This window comes from Ammospiza nelsoni, chromosome 1 (genome assembly GCF_027579445.1).
Source record: "Ammospiza nelsoni isolate bAmmNel1 chromosome 1, bAmmNel1.pri, whole genome shotgun sequence".
Classification (NCBI taxonomy): domain Eukaryota; kingdom Metazoa; phylum Chordata; class Aves; order Passeriformes; family Passerellidae; genus Ammospiza; species Ammospiza nelsoni.
In genome coordinates, this window is record NC_080633.1 from 45576174 (window position 1) to 45598287 (window position 22114).

General features: G+C 38.6%; 1 protein-coding gene across 1 annotated transcript in view; it reads right to left on the reverse strand.

The window, feature by feature from the left end:
• TRAK1 (trafficking kinesin protein 1) overlaps positions 1-21289 on the reverse strand; it is a 102833-nt gene extending 81544 nt beyond the window's left edge. Inside the window, exon 1 of the mRNA XM_059476335.1 lies at positions 21275-21289. The gene's annotated coding sequence lies outside the window, so the exon portion shown is untranslated. The remainder of the gene's footprint in view (positions 1-21274) is intronic.
• Positions 21290-22114: the final 825 nt, after the last annotated feature.

Genomic DNA, 22114 nt, shown 5'->3' on the forward strand with positions numbered 1-22114 from the left:
CCAGCATCTATATGAGCCAGGTAATACAGACAGGCTGCACATCCCTGGTTGATTTAATAACCCCTGGAACTTTAATAACACTATAATTTGAAATCAACTGATAGCAAACAAAACAGCAATTATTAGAAGTTTATACTATGACTGTACTAGATTTTCCTCTCCACTCTACACCCAGCCCCTCACTGACAGACTGGCAGCTGGCATCTCTAGTGCCCTTTACAGAGAACACAGGAAACAAAATTCACGGTGCCCTGGGTTAAAGGAGTGACCATGCTGCTGCTCTCCAGTGCCTCAGTCTCAAACTGGGAATGAAGTCCCTCCATGCTGGATACTGATGTCCCCAGCAAGATGGAATTGGCCAGAGAAGGTCTCCCAGAACTTAAGCAAACATTTTGTTTAAGGAGCTAAAGGCACTGCAAAAACTGATGGTGTAGTACTGCCTTTGGTTATCAGCAGTCTAAGGAAAGATGCAAATGCTCCCTACTGCTAGGAAAGGAAAATATTATCATGGGATTGCAGAAAAAAAATTTTGAGAAAAGACTTAAAACACTTTATATATGTAATAGCTACAACGCATAAGCAGCAGCTGAAGAACAAGCCACACAGGAACACCCAGACAACATGGGAAAAACAGGAAGACAGACAGCAAGAAAACACAAATGCACTGATTTGCAAGACCAGATATGATGTAAGTCCATATGCAAGTGTAGCAACATGCTATGATCAGTGCTTCACTGAGAACCAGAACAAGACTTGTCTTGAGATTTCTATGTGAAAAAGGCTCTCTCTAATCTCTGGAACATGTCCAAATAATTTTATTTGCTGTTAAAGTTACACTCAGTATTTCGGCAACTTGTTTTCTGGCATTCCTAGCCAATAACATTACAGCTCCAACAAAACATGACAGTATTTCTAGAAACTCACTGCAAGACTCAAATATCAGTCTCTAAACTGTCAAGACAAAGATCAGGTGTTTAGACCTTCTGGGAGTAAAACGTCTTGCAACAAAGCTGGAACACTGCACCAGCACCATTTTTCTCTACCTGTTTTTCACCTTCAGCATGGGTGTAAGAACAAAAAACCAAAATTCTCTCCCCCTTTCAGAGAGTCTAAACAAGGATACACTTGTACTGAAATCAGAACACCGTAACTAGTAAACAGATGGGCAATATTAACTCTTGAAAAAAACACCCTTACACACAAAATAACATTTCATTAAGTTTTCCTCAATTACATACATTTATATTCCTGCATGGTATCATTTAACCTGGAAATACTTTTCACACTCAGACTCAAAAACTGTATTTTGTAAGGACTGTAACAGCTAAGGGAACACACTAAATCAAATTATAATTTATACCATACCCCAATAAAATGATACTGTATTGTGGCAGCTGCAGGAAGAGAAAGTTCCACTTGAGTGCTTTAACAGAAAGTGTTATGGTTCCCCTGCAGAGAATCCAGTATTCCTGCACTATCACAGTAGATACTGAAAAGAACAATGGGGTTACTTGTACTGATTACTTTTTAAATGGTCCCTTTTCAAGTGGCTCCTTAGAAATAACTAGGGGGAGATTACTGATATTAAAAATTAGATGCTCAAATGAAGCTGGAATCAAAATGCTAACCTCATTTTCCCCCTCTGCACTGAAGATAGAAACAGCTTAAGCTATAAACAAGAAAAAGTATTGGAAATACACAGACTGATTAGATAGGCTCAATTTTGTCCTAGCTGCTGCCACACATCTGTGAATTATATTTGTTTTGGGAAAGTGTTAGATAAGTCTGTTGTTGTGAACAAGGCCTTGACTAGGATTAAATAACTAAAAGCTCCAACACAACTTTTCAGCTTTTCTTGCCCTCCTCTCCCCTTCTTCCCAGGCCTTGCCTTAGCAACCTCAGGAAGCCAGTAAGAAAACAGCACTCCTGAATGAAATAACACTGATAACCAAGGTGTGATTTGTCTGCAGCCTTCATGTGAGTTCTGGGAATTTAAGATCTTGTAACTTTTCTGAACAAATGACATCCAACATCTGGCATACCTGACTACCACTTCTGACTCTCTCCCACACAATCCTCACCAAAAAATACTTTTGGCCAGAACATAACATTCCAATTTGCATTAGAAGTTTGTGTTGAATGAGTTTCACCTCTTAACATTCACTCCACTGAGGTACCATGGAACCAGTTCTCCCTCTCCTGTAAAGCTCCACCCCAACACTTGGCCCTGTTAAGAGTAAATAGAGATACACATCCAGAAACAAAAGTCATCAATGCTCTTCCTTTACACAAACTGTTTCACTGTTGGCACTTATGGGAACTAGAGGAAAATAAGCTTGAAAGTACAAAGGAGGAACAAAAGCTAAACCTCCCAAAATTCACAACAGTCAGTCTGCCTGGTCTACTGCAGAAACACATGGAGCATCTACATGAGAAAGTCAAGCTCAGGTTTAAGGAAGAGAATTTGCCTTTATCTTGAAACCTTGTATCATGGAGGAAAGAAAGCCAGAATAAATGTGTCTGCTTCCTTTCAGACTTATTAAATATCCTCAGTTACCATACTGAAACCTACAGAGGCACTGTTTGCATGGCATCTCTTGCAAGGCAAATATTGCCACCTAATCCAGGCAGTGCAGACTTGTCCTTTAAACTTCTACAGAAGTCTTCCTATTGCAGAAAGTACAAACAAACTGCAACTGAACACTATTTACCAGATTGTCAAAGCAGCCATAAAGAGAAATGGACATAGTAGTTAGTGTTCCCAGAAAATACACAATATTAATATTATTCTTTAGTCAGTGTCACCTGCACATACAATATTTGTAAACATGATGGTACAAATTGTTATTGAACTCCTTGGTATTCACTCCTTCTGAGATACAAATGAGGATAGAAATAATTATTGTAGTTTTGTACCTAATCTGACATCCAAACAAGTGAAGAGTTTGTAAATCAGATTATAATTTTTCTTAATGAAAAATCAACACATTTCATTCTTTCTACTGTGTATGTCAAAAGCTGCATGGATATAGGATTTAAGTAACTCATCTCCTACCTAATATGACATAATTCAGCTTTTGCCTCAGTATGGTAAAAGCTGTATTGGACCATTGGCTGTATTGTGCCATTTCTCCCAGTCTAAATACAATGAAAGTTTGAGGCCAATAGACAGATGTGGAACTAAAAAAATATTTAATTTGGAATGTTTGAACAAAATCCTTCAGTGTAAAACTGAAAGAGTAAAATTCCCTGAAGTTATAATCTATATCTTTTTTAACAAAGGTTCTACTCTGAAAAAAACCTAATATGTCAGTTGTTTGTTGAAAGGCAATCATTCCAACCTTGCACCTTGTTAGAGTGATCAACAAGCACAAAGACTTGCTCCCTGCACACCACCTCTGAAGAATGCCCAGATTTTGGTCTAACCCAATGAATGCCTAAAACGGAGTACTGGCATGATTACTATGTTAAGATATTAAATTCTACATACAGCCAACAACTCTGCAATCTAGTAGTACATCCACACAATGGACTGGATGATGACTGCAACACAACCAAGACTTGATGAAAAAGTACACTGGGTACAGACTGTAGTGTACCTGTGGCAGCCCAGATTACAAAAGGCAAGTCAGGAACTGAGCTGTGATTAGTCAGCACTGTGTTCCACATACAAAAAAGAAAAATAAAATCCAGCTTTGCCAGTTGTCTAAGCAAAGCAGTTCAAAGCTAGCAGACACATTTACATTAGACAACAGCCAAAATTTGATGGTTTTGAGGCAGTGGGGAAAAAAAAATCTCCACAACAGTCAGCCATTTCTGGGTTCTGGACATGAAAAGAAATTTGTTCATTTTTTCTTTGGGGTTTATTTTGTGGCGAAAGGGTTGAGTTTCATACATTACCAATTTCATATACAAGAAAATAAAACGAACCACTTCACTGCCATTTGAGATGAAGGTTTTCTGCATTTAGCAGTAAACACAACTTAGCTCTGAATCTAAATACTCAAATGACTTTAAGTAATCCTTCTTTCTCCATCAAAAGGAGAAAAAAGATACAGAGATATTCAGCCATGTGCTTACCTAGAGCCCAGCAAAGCCGAGTAGGTTATCCATAACTTTGCAACATTATTCTAACCACCATCGTGGGTTGTAGTAACAGCAATTTACTGTAGTCACAAAACATCTGGAATTCCTAATGTGCTACCCAAGAGCCACATACTGCACCCTTTGGTGATTATTAAGCTTTAACCATTTTTAATTATTCAGCTCAGATTTTGTGATTCAATACTGCTTTTATTCAATAGTCTAAAATGGCAACTGGGACACTCTGAATGTCTGCCAATTTAAAGAAATACTTCCTTAACAGAGGGAAAAAATATCTTTCCAGAACATCTGACTAAAATCTTCCAGGTCATCCTTTTGCTATGCATACTCTCATATGTAATTCAACTATGCTGTTTGGTTTAGAGAAGAAGCAAAACCATTTACTGTGACTTGGCTGGTTTTGCATAACAGCTCTGGTACATATATACAATCAATTCCCTTTTGAGTAAGAATCTGAAAACTCTGCTGCAAGATGCACTTCAATGCTACTTGCAGTCTCACAGAGACATGAAAATTCAGGTAGCCCCATGGGCTACATCACTGACAAGTCATCTGGCATGTACCTATTAAATTTTATCCTTCAAGAAGCTTCAAACTGTAGGGGTGAGAGGGGACATTCAGCCCAAGGTGACAGGCTAAATCTAATCTAAAGTAACCCCTTCAAATCAGTAATGAAGATTTATGAAGCTTCAGGGTTTTGATCTAGTTACCCACCCCTACTGACCAAAGTATTTGCTAATTTAGACAGAACCACAAGATATCAAGGGACTGAGAGAGCTTTCTACTCTTCACATCCACCTGGAGCTTCTGAGCCCCGATCGTGTACTCTCATTTACTAATTCACTAATTCTCATTTACTAAGTACTATGCATAAACACATCAGAGAGGTTTAGAATGTGTAAATTCCACCCTTTTATGTACTTGAAAGAGTCCCACCAGAAATATCCTTCCTTGTTTTGTGCATCATGTTATAAATCTACTAAGCACCTCTGTTTTAAACTAAGTCTGGTAAGTTTTACCAAGCTGTTTAAAAAGAATCCTCAAGGTTCTTATCTACCCCCCACCAAAAAAAAATTCTTCAGATGCAAAATGCTCCATGTAGACACTGAAGCAAATCAAAGCTATGTATGTCTTTATATACGTCTGTCTCATATATAACAAGATTAATATGCTCACCTACCCTTGTTTGTGAAAATAATCGACTGAAGCAACTTAGAATTGCTTTAAGTATCCAAATTCTTATTTCTTTCATAACACACATTTTGAATCTGTAAATCTGTCTTTTTTAATTTAAAAACAATTTCTTCACTAAGTGGGTGGGTTCAAAAGCCAGTCAAAATGCCTTTTTCCATTTAAATACATGAAAGACCTTGAAGAAATAACCATTTCCAGAAGGTCTGGCTTTTACACGCACACACACACACACACCATAAACATTCACTGTTTAACTTTTAGATAAAGGCTGAATATGGTCCCAAATAATTTACTGAGCTGTTTTAATTATGTGCTGTAGTATATACCCTCTTATAAACCATTAGCTTCTGCTAATGGTTTATAAACTGTTCGCTTCTGCTCAGAAGCTGCCTTTTGAACTTGCAGAATGCTGACTGCTTAGTTAAAACCCCTAACTCAAGGGACATAAAGAGTCTAAGCATCATAGATGAGTGATAGAATATGAGAAGCACCTTATTTACTTTCAAACACTTGACATAATTCTGCATTTCTTATGCTACAAGAGTTCCAATAATTTTACAGTAAAAACTAAAGGGACAAACATCTTGGACAAGTCCAGACTACACCCTTATCCGAAGTTTTAAAGGCAGTCAAGGTCCTTTTAATCAAACTTGCTAAAGTTTCCTAGCTTTATGGTACATTCAGATCATATTCCAGACTTTTTGTTAGTTTTGGATTTTTTTCTTCTTCATGGTGGAGTTAGGAATGCTTTAACCTAGCCAAATGCAATCTTTCAGAAAAGTGTCAACACCCAATGTTAATGCCACATGCTATGAAGGATCTTCTCAAGGTATATGCTTCCTGAAGAAAGGCTTTTCTGCCTGTGAAACTATAAAAAGATGTTCTCAAGCAGAAGATCTGAAGGGTTTCTAAAATCACTTTTATAAAGCCTCTTAATGAACAAGTCACAAAGTACTAAGCTGATGAAGGCATCCAAAACCAGAACAATACCTGGTTAACTGTCAGTGGCATGGTAATTTCATTTAGAATAAAAAAGTCACCACATGAGAATAAAAGACAGAATAGCAGCAACAATAACCAAAAAGCTGCTTAAACCATAATATAACCATGTACAGCTTGAAATCTCACTCTCAAGGTACCCAGAGCTGCTGCTGTGGCCTTGTTTAGCTTTATTTGACAGTTAAGTCATCAATCAAGTCAGTCATGTTTTGTGAAAAAACAAGGAAATGAAAACATCACAAATAATAAGCCTCTTAAAAGAAAACCACACCACTGCTCTCCACAAACCAAAGTTTCTCACCACTAGGATTTGGCCTTCAGAAGAAGCCCATCAGTCTCTTCTCCCCTCAGGGCAAGGGAGAGTGGAAGCCTACTGTAAGACAAGCCCTGGCTTTGACCTTCACAGCTGTGAGGGCACAAGTGTGCTCTCACCCAGCTTTATGTAACACTGCCCCACTCTGCTCTCAAGTTCCTTCAGGCAAATATTGCAGGGATCTATAAATAGCTCTTCCTTCTGTAAGGCTCACATTACACTGGGAGCTTTTTACAGCCCTCTCTTCTTTTATTAAATATAGGCCAAAAACCATGCTCTCCTCACCATATTCCTCTCTCAGTGAACAAACAAAACTGCAAAAATGTAAATGGTGCATTCCCTTTCCTGCAACACCTCATGCTCCTGGCAGGGAGATCTTCAGCCATGTACCTGCCTTGGAAAGGGAAAGCTGTTCAACCACCACTACCGCTAAGGCACAGTGTATGAGAACTGCAGGTGCAGGCAAGGAATTCAGGAAGAAAGAAAACAAATCTCAGAGGTATGGTAATGCAAAGCATAAACACCCCAAACATATATTTTCTTTTCACACTCGTGTGTGCAAGGTGCTCACTCAGGAACGAAATGGGTGCAAAAGGCATGGACCAATACTTGCTGAAGATAATAAGATCTTATGACTTAAAAAAAAAAGCAAAACAAAACAAAAAAAAAAACCACCTAATCATTTTGGATTAGGCTGCTGTTATATTTAGTATAGACTCCAGCCTCAAAAACAGTGAACACAAATTAGAATACAAGACCATCCGTTTTGGTACATAAACACCATCTCTGCCAGCATATCTCCTTGTACCACTACAAAAAGGAAGGTATCAAAGATTTGTCAGAGTTCGGGTAGGGGGAAAATGACTACATCAACAGCAAACCTCAGGTCATAAAATAATATGGGTGGGAACAGCGATAACAAAAATATGAAAAGTTCTCTTTATTTATACACCACAAGAGAATGGAACTCCTCACTTCTCCACAAACCTCAAAGGTTTCAAAATAAGCATTTTGGCTACAGCTTTTCTGCTAGTGGGGGAGAGCTGTTTGATCACCACAAACTCTGAACTGCAGAGGTAACACCACTGTCCCTGCTCCTGAATGCTGAGCTCACTTCCCATCTGCAGGAAGGAGCAGTGGGAGCACTTGCCCAGAAGCAGAGCAGGGAGTCACAAATGCACTACACAAACATGAACTAGCTACTTGTACAGGGGAAACAAAACAAAACCCCCCAAGAACTCACTGAAAAATGGCTGGGCCTAAGACAGCAGGCAGTAGGTAAAGATATTCGAATTAAAATCTGTTCCCATTCCAAGCTAAATCCCTGATGAGCCAGCCCAGCCGTACTCTCCTCCTCAGGGCAACACTAAAGAGCAGGGGAAGACAGCCAAAAGACCATGCTAGTATGTTGGTTTCCCACCACCACTACACCACTGTTTAATCAAAAACACAATACAACTAATTGCCAGCAAGTAGGGGCCAAGAGTTTTAGTCAAGTAACTCTAAACAAAGAATAGACTGGCTCAAACCAAATATTTATCATGGTTTAAAACCTGGGGGAGAGGGGGGAATTTTAATCTTGTTTTGCATTACTATTGTTCTTCTCCTGTTACAGGAAGAATTTCTCATTTCTCACCCTCTGCAATGACTTCTAAGAGTCTACATGGAGTTGGTACACTTTAAATTTTAAAAAATACTGATTTACAGGATTAGCAAAAAGTGCCATTATTCCAAATTTCAATAGCTGACCTTCTGAAAATATTTGCACAAAATCTCATATAACACAAGACTGCTGCTTTTCTTTACTGTTTCTTATTGCACACAGTCAGTGAGAGCAGGGATAAGAGGAATTAAATTCTTTGCAAACTGCCCTAAAAAAAAGCCCAACAAAACAAGCACAAAACTCAAAAAACTCAAAACCCACACACTGTAACCCCTGTGTCCTTATCCATTTATTTTCAGATTGAGTTGATTGCTTTGGAGTTGAATAATTGTATTAAAGAATTATTAAAAAATAAGACCAACAAACCAATCAAACCCCCACCTGCTGAGTAGGAACATCCTTTTTTTTTTCCCCCCCAGAAATTGAGACATTTAAATATCCTGTTGCTACTATAAGCAATTTCAGAGACAACTACTGGGAACCTTACCTCCAAGGACAGTCAGACCACCAATTCCTGCTCTGAGTAAGATGCTAAGTCAATCTGCTTTGGCTCACTAGCATCACTGGCCCTGCCTCACTCCCTGGCAGCGAACCTCCCCACGTGCTCGAGCAACTGGCACAATCCAGTGAGAGCCTCCACCATTCTTCAAGGTTGCCTTACAATCCTGAACGTGCACAGAGTTCCTCAGAGCCTATCCCACAATTTCTTAACTGGCTGTTAATATCCCTGGGCCTCATATCCATTTTCTTTTGCCATCTCTGATTAGGTGTGTATGGGAGCAATTCTTTCAACCATACACTGTTGTGTTTGAGAGCACACAAGTGAGCTGAACACAGCTCTGTCACAAGCTCTATAAATATAGCCCCTCTCTAAAGCTCTGGGCTGGGGGAATGCAGATCACAGCCCTCTTCAGCCCAGAGAAAGCCACAACTCCAATACTTGGTGATATCTGAACCTTACAAGCCCCTTTAGGTACCATTGTTGGGGAGTGACACAACAAGACCACAAGTTCCTGAACAACCAACAATTCAGGGCCTTGTACCAAAGCCTTGGTCACATGGCCTTCCCAGCAACTGAGACATGTGTCCCTGACTAATGAGGGTGCATCTCAACACACCCCATTCCATGCAGGACTGCTTCCATCCAGCTCCTCTTGGGGCTAATAGCTAGAGCAAAACCACCCCATTTCACAGCCCTTCTCAAAAGGCTACATTGTAGTTTAAATATCTTAAATGTAGTAGTTTAAAAATCTTAAATGAACTTCTGTCACGTCATTTTTCTGCTTCTGATGCTTGTGTGAAAACAAGAATAAAATAGGAAAATAAGATTTTGTTGTTTAAAAGTTGCTCTGTATAATCAGTGTATTACCATATACATGTGTCTGTGTTCTTGGGAACCTAGAAATGTTTATCCTAACAACAGGCTGTGGAATTTTAGGAAACTGAGCCAATTATCCATGGCTTAGTGCCATTAAAGTCAAAGTCACACAAGCAAAAGATTTTAAAACAGAGTTTTTAGAATTCAAGGGCATTAACATGAAGATGGTAAGGACAAAGCTGTGATACAGTCTTTACACACACACAAAAACACCAACTATCTCCAAACAAATCAAAAGAGGAAAAAGTCTCCTTACAGGGGAGAACTACAGAAGAGCTTAAGCTAGGAGGTATAAATACAAATTAAATACAAGCTCAGTTTTTCCTTCATTTGCAGACTGTCTTGCTTAGATACAGACTGAAGCTGAAATCCTGCACTGTGGCTTTCCCCAAAGAACCACAAAACCAGAAATTTGGGTTCACTCAATGTAGATGGATCAAATGGTTCTAGACCATTTGGAAACTGACTTTGGAAAATAGTTGTGATAACCATTAGACAAGGCACTTTCTGAAGCTGTCCTTAGATAAATTCCTGTGTGCATGTACATGTTCTCCAAAACACACAACAGATAGTCCTGGACACTGAACCTCACTTAGCAGATTCATGGCACAGGCAGTAAAAAAGCACTGGACCCAACTGCCCCCTGACAGCTCTGGTTCAACTGGAATTCTCTGTTGAGACTGAAAACTACTGTAAGTGCACTAGACAACTGACCTGCTCTACCGTCAGCCAATTCAGTTCCCCACTTATCAGCATGCCTTGCGACTTATTTGTATCTTAGCACCCAGCCAGAAAGCATTTGGAGTCTACCAACAGCTTCAGGCAAGCAACCCAGGCAGCTTTCCATGAGGAAAACAGTTATTAGACAAATCTTTTTCTTATATGTTAAGGATTTTATTCTTTGTGCCAAGACTGAAATTTCTCTGAAAGTGGAACTTCTCACTACAGTATCAAAAGCAACCCTTGCTTGGGCAATAAAAGAAATGGAACCAATTCAGTAAACTATTACAGAGACATGCTAAATGTAAAAGTGGAGAGAACAACATGTTAGCTTTACAAGGTTGGAAAGCTCAGCATTTGAAGCACTTCTTTATTCAGTTGAAAAATATTTTAAAAGTCACTAATGTTGCCCATCTGCAGTTTAAAAGAAAGCCTCTCTCAAAACAAGTATTATGATGCCTAGAAATGTCTTCCTTCAAAATGTTTTTTCATGACCTAACTTGGCAGAGCAGTGGTCCTATCAGCCTCAGAACCACAATCAGAATTCATTTCCCCTGACTCATACATACTCTAGCACAAGGGAAGTTATCATTCCCAATACCCAGTTTTTTCAAAATAACTGTAATAAGACTGGAACATGGGTTTTAAGTACCCATGGTTATATTTGAAGATGATGATACATTTTGAGATCATAGGAAAGTATCACCATAGTCAAAGTAATAGTCTGTCTACTTGAAACACTCACTTTTTTTGTTTGTGCATGAAAAAATGAGTTTCTGTCAAGAGAGTTGTGGAAGAATCAGATTTCAAGAGCAACAGGTAGAATGGAAAGCAAGGCCTACAAGTACAATGCTTAATATAAACACATGATTTCCTGAAAGGAACAGATCTCTCCACCTGCTCTTAAATTCCCTGTGTATGTTGCTCGTATGATATATAAACTCTTATTTGGGCTAAAAAAGTTAAAAAGAATCCAAGATTTGACAACTGAAACCAGTAACATTAAAAAGTGCTTGGAGACAGCATACCCTCAGTTTCATTATTTAAGCCTTCATTAATTTTCAGTTCTCTGTCCAGTATGTTCTTACAGCAGAACTCAAAGCTTTATCATATCTCTTTTACTGTCAAGAGAGAATATGAAGCTTTCCTTGCTATTGAAGAAGGTCTGGAGAGAAATTCCTTGAAACTTAATGTGGCAGAAGGAAAAAATGAACTTGTGTAGAAAGGACTGCATATCACATAATTAAAAGAGAGAAATTTTAGAAAAATACTTTTATATTCTGTGTAGTCATTGACTTCCCTGAAATGAACTCATTCTACTTAACTTGTTTTACAGTTTATGTAGAAAAACTTTTGATTTAAATTTAGTCATGCTTTAAGCATAAGTGAGGTGAAATATTACAGTGTATTTGCCTGGGGGTTTGGGCTTAAGCAAAATTTTCAGTAAGAAATGCTGAAGTAACATTTAAAAGTATGCCAAATAATGGCAAAGATCTCTGAGCTATTTGCCCCATGCAAATAAGGTTCAGCTTTTGTTTAACAAAATTTTGGTCAGGCCTTTGGTCAGAAGAACATAGCAGTCCAGACATTTCATGCAGTTCGAACAAAACACAAGACTGTATTCTAAAGTGAAAATTGCGATATTTCCTCTACCAGGATACATGGAATTAAATATTGTAGCTATTCCTAGTGCATAGTAGAGATATGGCTACCCTAGACCACCCTTACATCCCTTGCTGTTCTGGATCCAGACATGGTTTTCAGGAATGCACTGTTTATTCACCTGTACCAAACACGGGGCTCAGCAAGACCCTCAATTTCCACCACGAACCATTTTCTGTTCTTCCCAGTGAAACATTCTGCCATCTCTTTAAAACCTTCTCTTTACAGTATTACATTTCTCTTTTCTGCACTTTAATGTCTCTGTAAGGTCCCATGACTCAGTTTTCACACACCTGTCCCTCACCATGGAAACAGAACAGGAAGAATAAATAGAATGTACATACCTAATTTACATTATTGAATAAAAAAACCCTATTGATATTCATCATTAGGTTGGAATCTCCATGGCCAAAACAGGAAGCACAGACAAGTTTCCCATGACTCAAGCCTAGCAGTAATACCCTTGTAAACTTCCATCACCACCAACACCTGACAGGTCAAGGCCAAAATAAGCCACTGTCCTGCAGTTTAGAAAGGCAGCCAGCTTTCAAGGAGCAGTCAGTCTAGCACAGCCCCTCTGGGGTGAATGTGTTGGCAGTGAAGAGTTGCACCAGAACTTTCCTTGACCTCTCTCTCTTTTAACAGATTTCCGTGGTAGGTTTGCAGTTCCACCACTTGTGCCCTTTCTTCAAAGCTGCTGCTCCGTGCAGACTCCCTGGGCACCAACACCCAGAGCAGCTGCCAGCACAGCCCCAGCCCCAGCCCCAAGTGTCTCTGTGCAACCCAAGAAAGGCACGCTGCCACCTTCTCGGCACGGCCAGACCCTGCTGAAATGCTCTTCCCCAGCCCTGCTCCATACACTGACTGCAGGAGAAACAGGAAGGTTTATTAATAAGCAGGAGGAAAGGTCAGCAGCTTGACTCAGATCCACAACTTTCTAGGCTAAGATCACTTGCACAGTATGCCAGATGGGTCAGAGAAGAGACCGGTTCTGCCAGAACAGACCGTGAAACGCCAAGCAAACACCACAACATACACCCAATATGGTCTCCCACAGAATCCTACTGCTAAATTAGTGTTCATACAGTCATGCTGATATGGAATAGAAGGGTATTTTACAGCTCCCACTGATTTCTGATAATTCATGCTAAATCTACAGTGAGGTAGGAAAGAACAAAGTAAAACAAGTTCAGACACAGATAATAGATCACTTAAGAACTGGCAGTACACTTTGGGGGTTTTGGTAGATTTTTTTTTATTCTCAAATTCTCAAAAAACTTTTCCATAATAGTGCCATTTCATAGACTTCCATTCTTCCTCAATCTTTATGTTGTGTTCATTCCTGAATGCACTGAAGAACAAAGCTGTTAATTTTCAAAGGGCCATATACAGAAATATCAATTTATAGTGCAATTAAGAAACCACACAAACCTCAAACACACAGCTAAAACAAAGACTACTATTTTCTTGCTGCTGCAGTGCCTTTGTGACTTACTGGAGGGTGTTTAGGTGCAGGTTTCTCAGTTCTGACAGATTCTTCCTCCTTCCCCTTGTACAAGTTTATTCTCATTCAATAAGAAGCTTGATTTTGCAGTCATGCGTCACAACTACGTCACTGAAGAGATATGAATCTATTGTGCTCAGTTCTTTGAATTTATACATCTATTTACAAATCAGGTCAAAATAATGTAGAATGTGCATTAGTGCACAGTGGCAGTATATATTCCTACAAATGAAATCAGGAAGGGAATTTGAGCATGCTCTACACTTGGTCCAAATATGTGTGCAGGTAATACAGCTGCACGGTATTGCTGGACATTCACAGCACAAAGTTAAAGGCAACTAGAGAGGACTCTGACCACATCATTTTTATATTATTCAGCACAATCATCATCCTCAGCAAAGACACACATGCCAAAAAGTCTTTAAAACCAAATATTTCACGTTTAGCTACCATAGTACAGCTTGCATTCATCATCAATTCCTTTTGCTACAATACAAGTGACACCATCACAGGCACCAGGTTTTAACCATTATGGCCTGTGCTCTTCAGACAAATTACAAACAGCTGTAAAAATAAAACAACTTCAGCTGAGCAAGTCTGCAAAATATCCAGAGTACATGACATGTTCTACCTGACAGTGGACAGAAAATATCCAAGTCAACAAAACCAAAGTTGCCATATCCAAAACTTTCCCACAAACATCCTATACAGATAATATAGACACTAAAGTGCACCACTGGATGAAGCCCCAAAAAATCCACAGAACTGCACATATAGCACAGAAGCTGGCCAACACACAATACTGTAAGCAAGACCAATGCCTACCAGTCAAAACAAAGAGAGATGACATTCAGCATGAACCCATCCTGACTGGTCTGAGGAAACACAGACAAATATGTCTTTCAAAATTATTTTCCAGTAAGAAAGGGTGAAGTATTCTCATATCAGATAAATGACACTACTCCAGTATAAAGAAATAGTATGGTGGAACCTACAAAACCTACCCCAAAATAGTAATAAGAAAGAAGGATGCTCTTCAGCATGCCTGCAGACCTTCTCTTGCATGGAGTGTTACTTTATGAACACTTTCAGTAGCAATTGTCGCAGCCTGCCTTACTTCATCTTTGGTGTCCTACAGCAGAGAAATACACATCACTGAAACGTGTCTGCTATGTGGCAGCATTCCCAGGTATGTCATTTAGAGAAATCCCAAAGCACTCTGAATCCCATGGTAAATTCTCCACCCACAGATTTTCTTTGCAAAGATAAACATGAAAGAAAAACGCATTCACTCAGCCATGCATGTGGAGACTGAAAGACTGGGAGTGACCTTTGATTACGGCATTAAAACCAAACACACATTAAAAGTAAGAAAAAGCTGGGAGGGAGGAAAAGCACAGCAATTTACTTAGGTGAGTCCCCCTAGCTATTCTGCCATCTGGAAAAATAGCAGCTTTCAGCACATAAGCATGTAAACTGGTGCTTTCTACTATTTTTCTTCCTCAGCAATCTTTTTACATAATAGTTCTATGAATAAAATAGGTCAAATTGAGCATCTCAGGAGTTTTACTAAATTTTAAACATTAAAAAGCTGCTTGTAGCTGAGTATTATGGTCAAATTAAAGGTTCCACGACTTAAAACAATTTGCTTTTTCAGTGGCACTGTTGTCTGGATTAACTTTTCTTGGGTACTAAATGCACAGTCAGGAAAAGTCCAGTACATTAACAAATGCAGTGAACAGATTAATAAAACTCTGACTTCATACAAACTGTCTCAGGTCAGAGCCTTTCCACTATGGCAGAGTGAAGAGCAGCAGCTCTCAGATTCACTCTAGTTAGAAGGTGCCTGTTGAGATCCAGTCAGCCCTTGAAAATCATCATAGTGAAAACGGAAGTTTCCACTCATGCAATTCTACCAATTTTGCCTCAGTAACACAGAGATTATTCCCAGCCAAACACAAACCTGGGAAATGTGCCTTTTCTTTTCAAGTTACCAGGAAAGAACAACATAGTCAAAACCAGAAAAAGATGATTGTGAATGAAAGGTACCATTTTCCCCTCTCCCATTCCAATCCATTGGCAAGCAGCTCCCTTTTCCAGATCTCCGCCAGGGCTCTGTCCCTCAGTGACTCTAAGAGTCTCAGCAGACTGCTAAAAATAACTTCTCAACTACAAGACATGCACATTATCAGCGGAGAACATTTCTGCAAGCTTAGTAACAGCTCCACAGCTCAGTCTGATTAAAAGAGAGACTGAAAAGGCAGACTAAAGAATGGCTGCTGAGGGAGGGAAGCCTTGACTGCATGCCCATCCATGACCACCACAGACAGAACACTTTTTTTCCCCCAGGTGACAGATATTTTACAAGCACTTGCAGAAAGCTGAGGGTTTTGCACTATCAGCAATATGTACTGTAAAATCTAAATGTGTTAGAATCATATTGATAATTTGAATTTAACACACTTAAATGTATACTGCTTTGCAATTCAGCAGTCTTCCATGATTGTTTCTGTGGAAGTCTTCAGAATGAACATGTAATAACACATGTAACATTCCGTAAACAAGTGGAAGGCTCTCCACATTCAAAGGTTTTTTTCCTGCTATAAAACAGTAATAAAGCAGAGAGGGGATTAAAGCACACAGGTTTCAGACTTGTCCAGGTCACATCTGTATGGATACCTGCATTGTGGATTTTGCTGCTTCACTGCATGCTGTGATCACTACAGAAAAATGCACATGAAATCCTTTATTACCCAAAACCCTGAGCTACAGAATCAAAGGCCAGTTGGTCACCGAAAGGCATGCAAAGCATGTTTCCATCAAGTCTTGAGAAGGGAGAATAATTTTAATGGCACTTTATGAAGCAGAAAGAGTGCTTGAACACCAAAACTACCTAGTCAGTTACAAACTCTGTATTTGTGATTTAATAATTCAAAAGCAACTTAACTTGCTGTCTCTCAGAAAGACACAGAAAAAGCAAGACTTAGAAACTTCATACACAAAACTGTCCTTTCTGAGAAGATCACAAACTTCTGCAACTTCTACCACTCAGTGCTACCACAGAAGAATACTATGAGTTATTTAAAAAGGATTAACAACATGGTTCTTGTGTTGTGACAGCAAAAACTCTGCAACCAACCACTAAAAGTCTTGGTCTGACTCTTATTCCTCCCCTTGATATATATGGTTCAAAGCAGTTCTCTGTTCACTGAAAACTTAAGTAGCGGAACATTCACTATGAGTTTAAGAAAGAAAGTTTTTGAACATTAAGGTGTCCTTCTTACTCTGGTTTTGTCAGGATGTTGAGGTATTTTAGCTGTTTACATGGAGGACAACACTCTTGCTTTCATAACATTACTTCCCAAAATAAATGTGCCAGTTATGAAATTACAGATCTGTAAGTACAATTACATGTCATAAATGGTGATTGCATTAAGGACTATAATTTTAGGAAAACTCAGAATAATATCAACACCACCTACACCCAATACATTTTTTTCTTGTACAGTTAAAATCCCCAAACCTTCCAAACCAACAGTATGATTTTATTCCAAATAAATTTCTGGTAAGAGCTGAAGTGATACTTAAAATCCTGGGGTGGTTGTTTGTTTTTTTTTTAAGTAAAGATTTAAGAGTGTGGGTAGCTTTTTATCCTAAGCCTGACAGAGATTTCAACAAATTACAACTTTCCATGGCTACTGTAAACACAGAGGGAATCCACTCATCCATTTGTTTTTCCCATGACACTTCCATCACAGGGCAAGTCACATCAGTTACACTGTGACCTTCCTACTGATGTTTTGTTAATGACCAGGCAAGAAACAAGGAGTTTTCTGAACAGAGTGAAAAATCAGTGTACTGTTAATGTAATAGCTATAATTTGAAGCTACAATATTGGAAGACATACAAATAAACTAGTGCTAAGACACAGAGAGAAAGAGAGAGAGAGAAAGAGAGAAAGAGAGAGAGAGAGAGAGAGAGAGAAAGAGAGAGAAAGAGAGAGAAAGAGAGAGAAAGAGAGAGAAAGAGAGAGAAAGAGAGAGAAAGAGAGAGAAAGAGAGAGAAAGAGAGAGAAAGAGAGAGAAAGAGAGAGAAAGAGAGAGAAAGAGAGAGAAAGAAAGAAAGAAAGAAAGAAAGAAAGAAAGAAAGAAAGAAAGAAAGAAAGAAAGAAAGAAAGAAAGAAAGAAAGAAAGAAAGAAAGAAAGAAAGAAAGAAAGAAAGAAAGAAAGAAAGAAAGAAAGAAAGAAAGAAAGAAAGAAAGAAAGAAAGAAAGGAAAACCCAGTGACCTTGCATCTTTCAGAAGTCACTAACGCTTCTCAGCAAGCAGAAGGACATGCTGACCAGAGTCACTACTTATTTCACTTGTTCCCAGTGAAAGTTATCAGGAGGAGCACCAAAAAAGTTTACTGAAGACTCCACTGAAAGCTGAGCAAATCAAAACAAGTGCCAGTATCAAAATGCCACTTTTCCTTCACTCTCCCTGGTACAGTCAGGTGTAGTTGTGCAGTAATAGCCACCATTTTACAGCATTTCCTGAAAATAAAGAATGGGATTAAGGGAGGGAAGCAAACAAATTATCTGATCAGGAACAAATAAAAATAAGCTCAAGGTCTCTTATATCAATACATGTCTATATTAGAGTTTCCACATGATATCTGAGCTGTCTATATTAAGCCTCTCAGGCCAGTCTCCCACTAAATTAAGCTCTTGAGTGGCTTAAAGTTCACATGATTTTTAGAGCCTATCTAGGCAGCTATTCTTTCTGCATCTCCTCTATTGAAAGTTTCTTTGTCAGCTACCTTTTTCACCTTCAGTTCCAGTTCTCTGATGAAACCTTGTATGTGAGAAGTCACATGTCATCAAGAAGCACATTTCATCTCCTTTAGAGAAAAAGGATTTCAGAATGAAGTGGGATCAAAGACAAAAAAATTATCACAATTGATAAGAAAACAGTTTCAGTACTTAATCTAACAACATGGAATCCAAAAAGTGAAATGCACTCCTATCACTTCTAATTCTCAGGTTTTTCGAGTAATTCCTCCAACAGCCTCATGATGACATCAAGGCAAACTGTACTGCTCTAAAAGTACATACATCCTCAGTCTTTAACTTCATATTTGAATTGTCCTAGTTAGGAAGCCTAGTAAATGTATTATACGTCACTCCCTAAACTTTCAGTTCTGTAAGTTATTCTATTTCCTTGCTAGTCTGTACAGACTGCAAGTTTTAGTATAGACCTACTGTTTGCTTTCATCCAAGCTCCCTTCACAGATGTAGAATCCAACTGCTTGGTGGACAAGACCTCCTGTTTCTTACAGCACCTTCAACATAAATTTCATATGTGTTCAACTTTCCTTCCTAGTACACAGTTAACCAGAAAAAAACATTTTTTTCCATTGCACTCCATTTCATATCACATACACTGAGCATTACATTTCATACATTTAACAGCAACAGCTGGGATATACAAAGAGGGGTGTGGGCAGGGTTTGAGAAGAAGTCAGTCTGTTGAAAGTATTTCTTTTAAAACGTTCCTACAAAAAGACTTTCTCTCTACAAACTGAAAATTGCTCAACACCTATGCAAGGCAGTTGCTACTCTGTATTTTAGAGATAAACAAAAAACAGTGGGGACAAATCCTGAGCCACTCTGATGAATGCAAGCATCTTACTGGAAGTAGACTTATCTTACAGAAAAAACAGATGTGGGTAAGTTAATTAAATAGGGAGAAAAATTCATTGTATTCATTGTACCTGTATATTCTTTATTAGGAAGTGAAATGTGAATTTACAAGAGGAAAAAAAAGTGAGCCATACAGAAATGAACAAGAACCCATCAGATGCATTTCACTCACAAACACTTCACAGGTTTTTTTAGTCTACTCCCTAAGGACATGGGCTTCTACTAGAATTTAAGTGCAATTCTGTTGCAATATAATCCTACCTGAGCCAGTGGGGACAGAAGAGAGATTTAAAAGAACCAACAATAAGGGTATTCTTTCTGCCTGATGTGAGATATGAGCTCCATTTCTGCCCAACTACAATTACATTCCTGTACAATGTCATGTCAGAGATGCTAAAAGCTCTACAAAAACATCTCATTTCCTTATCTTTGCTTTCCTACAATTGTCTGAAAACAATTGTAGCACTGAGATTTTTTAGTGTGTTAAAGATTTTAGGTATTGTAGGTAGTACACATTCAAAGTATTTTTATAAAGTTTTAAAATGCAAAGCTTTTCATTAAGAAATGTCAGCTTCCTTCAAGCCAGTCAGTCCTTCCTTCAATCACAGAGCAAGGAACAGCTATTATGGGCATTGTTCCAAAGCTCAAAAGCTCCCAACAATAAAAAGGCCCTTTCAACAACTTTGGAAGTTAAAATGGGTTTTGTAACAAAGAACATGCAAAAAATGAAGTTAAACTTGATTAGAAGCAGTTGCAAGGTTTTTTTACAAATCCACCAAGGATATTCATTCTTTTCATGAAGTTCAGACTCAGCCAAGTGTTTGATTATAGCAATGAAGATCAAGTTGGGGAGGAAAAATCTAAAGAGCTTTCCTGACTTCCAGCCACCAGAATATAAGAATGTAACTCTCCAACAGCAATCTTATATCTCAGAGCCATTGGATTTAAAAAGAAAAACTGTTTTTAAAAAATGTTCTACAAAGAGAACAGTTTATATTGCTCATAATTCATGAATAATTTTGAACTGGTTTATTTTTATTTTCTGTTTTAAAGTTCTGGTTTTGAATTTAAATACAGATAAGAAAAGCAAACTCAAATCACATCCAGAAAATAAGCCTAATAAAATGACAATAACCTTAGTCCAAGTCCTCACATTTCAAAGGAAACACTCATGTCTAAGCTCCTTATACTGTAAGAATTTTAATTTAAGAGAATGAAGTTGAGGATATCAATTAGACAGGCATCACTAATGCCATGCTTCAATAAATGGGCTAAGAGCTACCAAATTACCTATGAGCATATGCAAAGATTAATACACGTAGTATCTAAATATTAACACCAGGAATGCCAACAGAAATTGGTGACAAAATTGTCCTACAGATATAGGACAATATGAGTACCCCCAACAACTGCAATTTCTTTGCAACTGAAAGGCTGCAAAAGTATGCAAGCAATTCCTCTTTCACCAATCTGTCTGCTTCCAATGTAGCACATATTTAACAATAATACCACAATTCGAGAGACCTGATGCCCAAAGCAGTTTTATCTATAACCTTAAAATATTAGCTCAGATTCCTTCTGGCTTATTCTCAAAACATCTCATGGTGGTAAATAACATGTCAGTTTAACGTTAGATGTGGAGGCAGGGAGGGAGGCAACCACAGTGAACAGTGATCCTTGACCCACTGAAGCAGAGTACAATGTCACTAACCTACTTTTGAACACCAAAGCATAAGTCTGTACTCCTGCCCCACCAGTCTAAAGCTGCATCTGGGAACACAAGGGCAGCTCAGCTCAGCAGTATTTGAGAAAGACACCGGGCAGTGTTATGCAGTGCAATAGCCGAAACAGCATTCAACTAAACTGCTGAGTAAGGGAAAATGCAAAATACTAAAGCAGCTTTTGTCATGTTTCTTTCTTTTGTCTGAGTTAATTTAAAGCATGGCCAGCGATGTCTCTGCATACACACTACATACACACTACAGTCAAAGCTCAGCTCTAAGAGCAACAAACACTACAGGGGGATTACGGCTCCGTAACAGCCCCTGCTCTACCTGGTTTTCAACTCCTTCTGTTCATGATCATCTGCATAGCATTCTTCCTTTTTTGTGTCTCCTTTTCCCCACCAGAATCTCACCATTTGGCCAGCAGGCTTGCTTTAAGTGTTGCTTCTATTTGTGCTTCCTGCACATGAACAGTTCTTGATGCCGTAAGGTCATCTAAATGCAATTGTAACTTTGGCTCCCGCACAAGTTTCCTCGCCCTCTCTTGGCAGAGCAGTTACACAAACTATCAAACAGAATCAAACAGGGTTAGCCTACTCCTCTTCTCAGTCTGCTGCATTAAAACCTTGATCTTTTAAATGCATATTACAATATCTACATTTGTAACCACAACCAAAATTTTTAATTTGAGAACAAAGCTGTATAGACAACCATACACAAAAATCCTCTGGAGAGAACAGATGGTAGCAAATCTTTTCCTTTTAAACATCAGGAAAACATTGCAGAGTGTTTCCAGAGTCTTCACAAAAGTAGTAAGATTTATCTACAGAGCAAAATAAAGCCATACTTTAAAACTGCATGCATCTCAAAAGACTAAGGTTTTCTGATGCATGTGTTGAAACACTCCCAAGAGAAAAGAGCTACGAGCTCATCTGGCAATCACACATGTACTCCAACAAATTAAACTCCTTTTTCCTGAAATTACCCTTCAAGGTAAAGCCAGTCACAAACTCCACCCTTCTCAAAGTGGCATTTTTGTGTAGAGTATGACCTGTCACTTCAACAGACTTCTAAGAATTTGGAAATATTTTATCTTTCCTCAAGAAAAGTGAGAGCAATTTTCTTTCTTAACTTCTCCTCCAAAACAAGCCACAACAGTTCTTCTCAGCC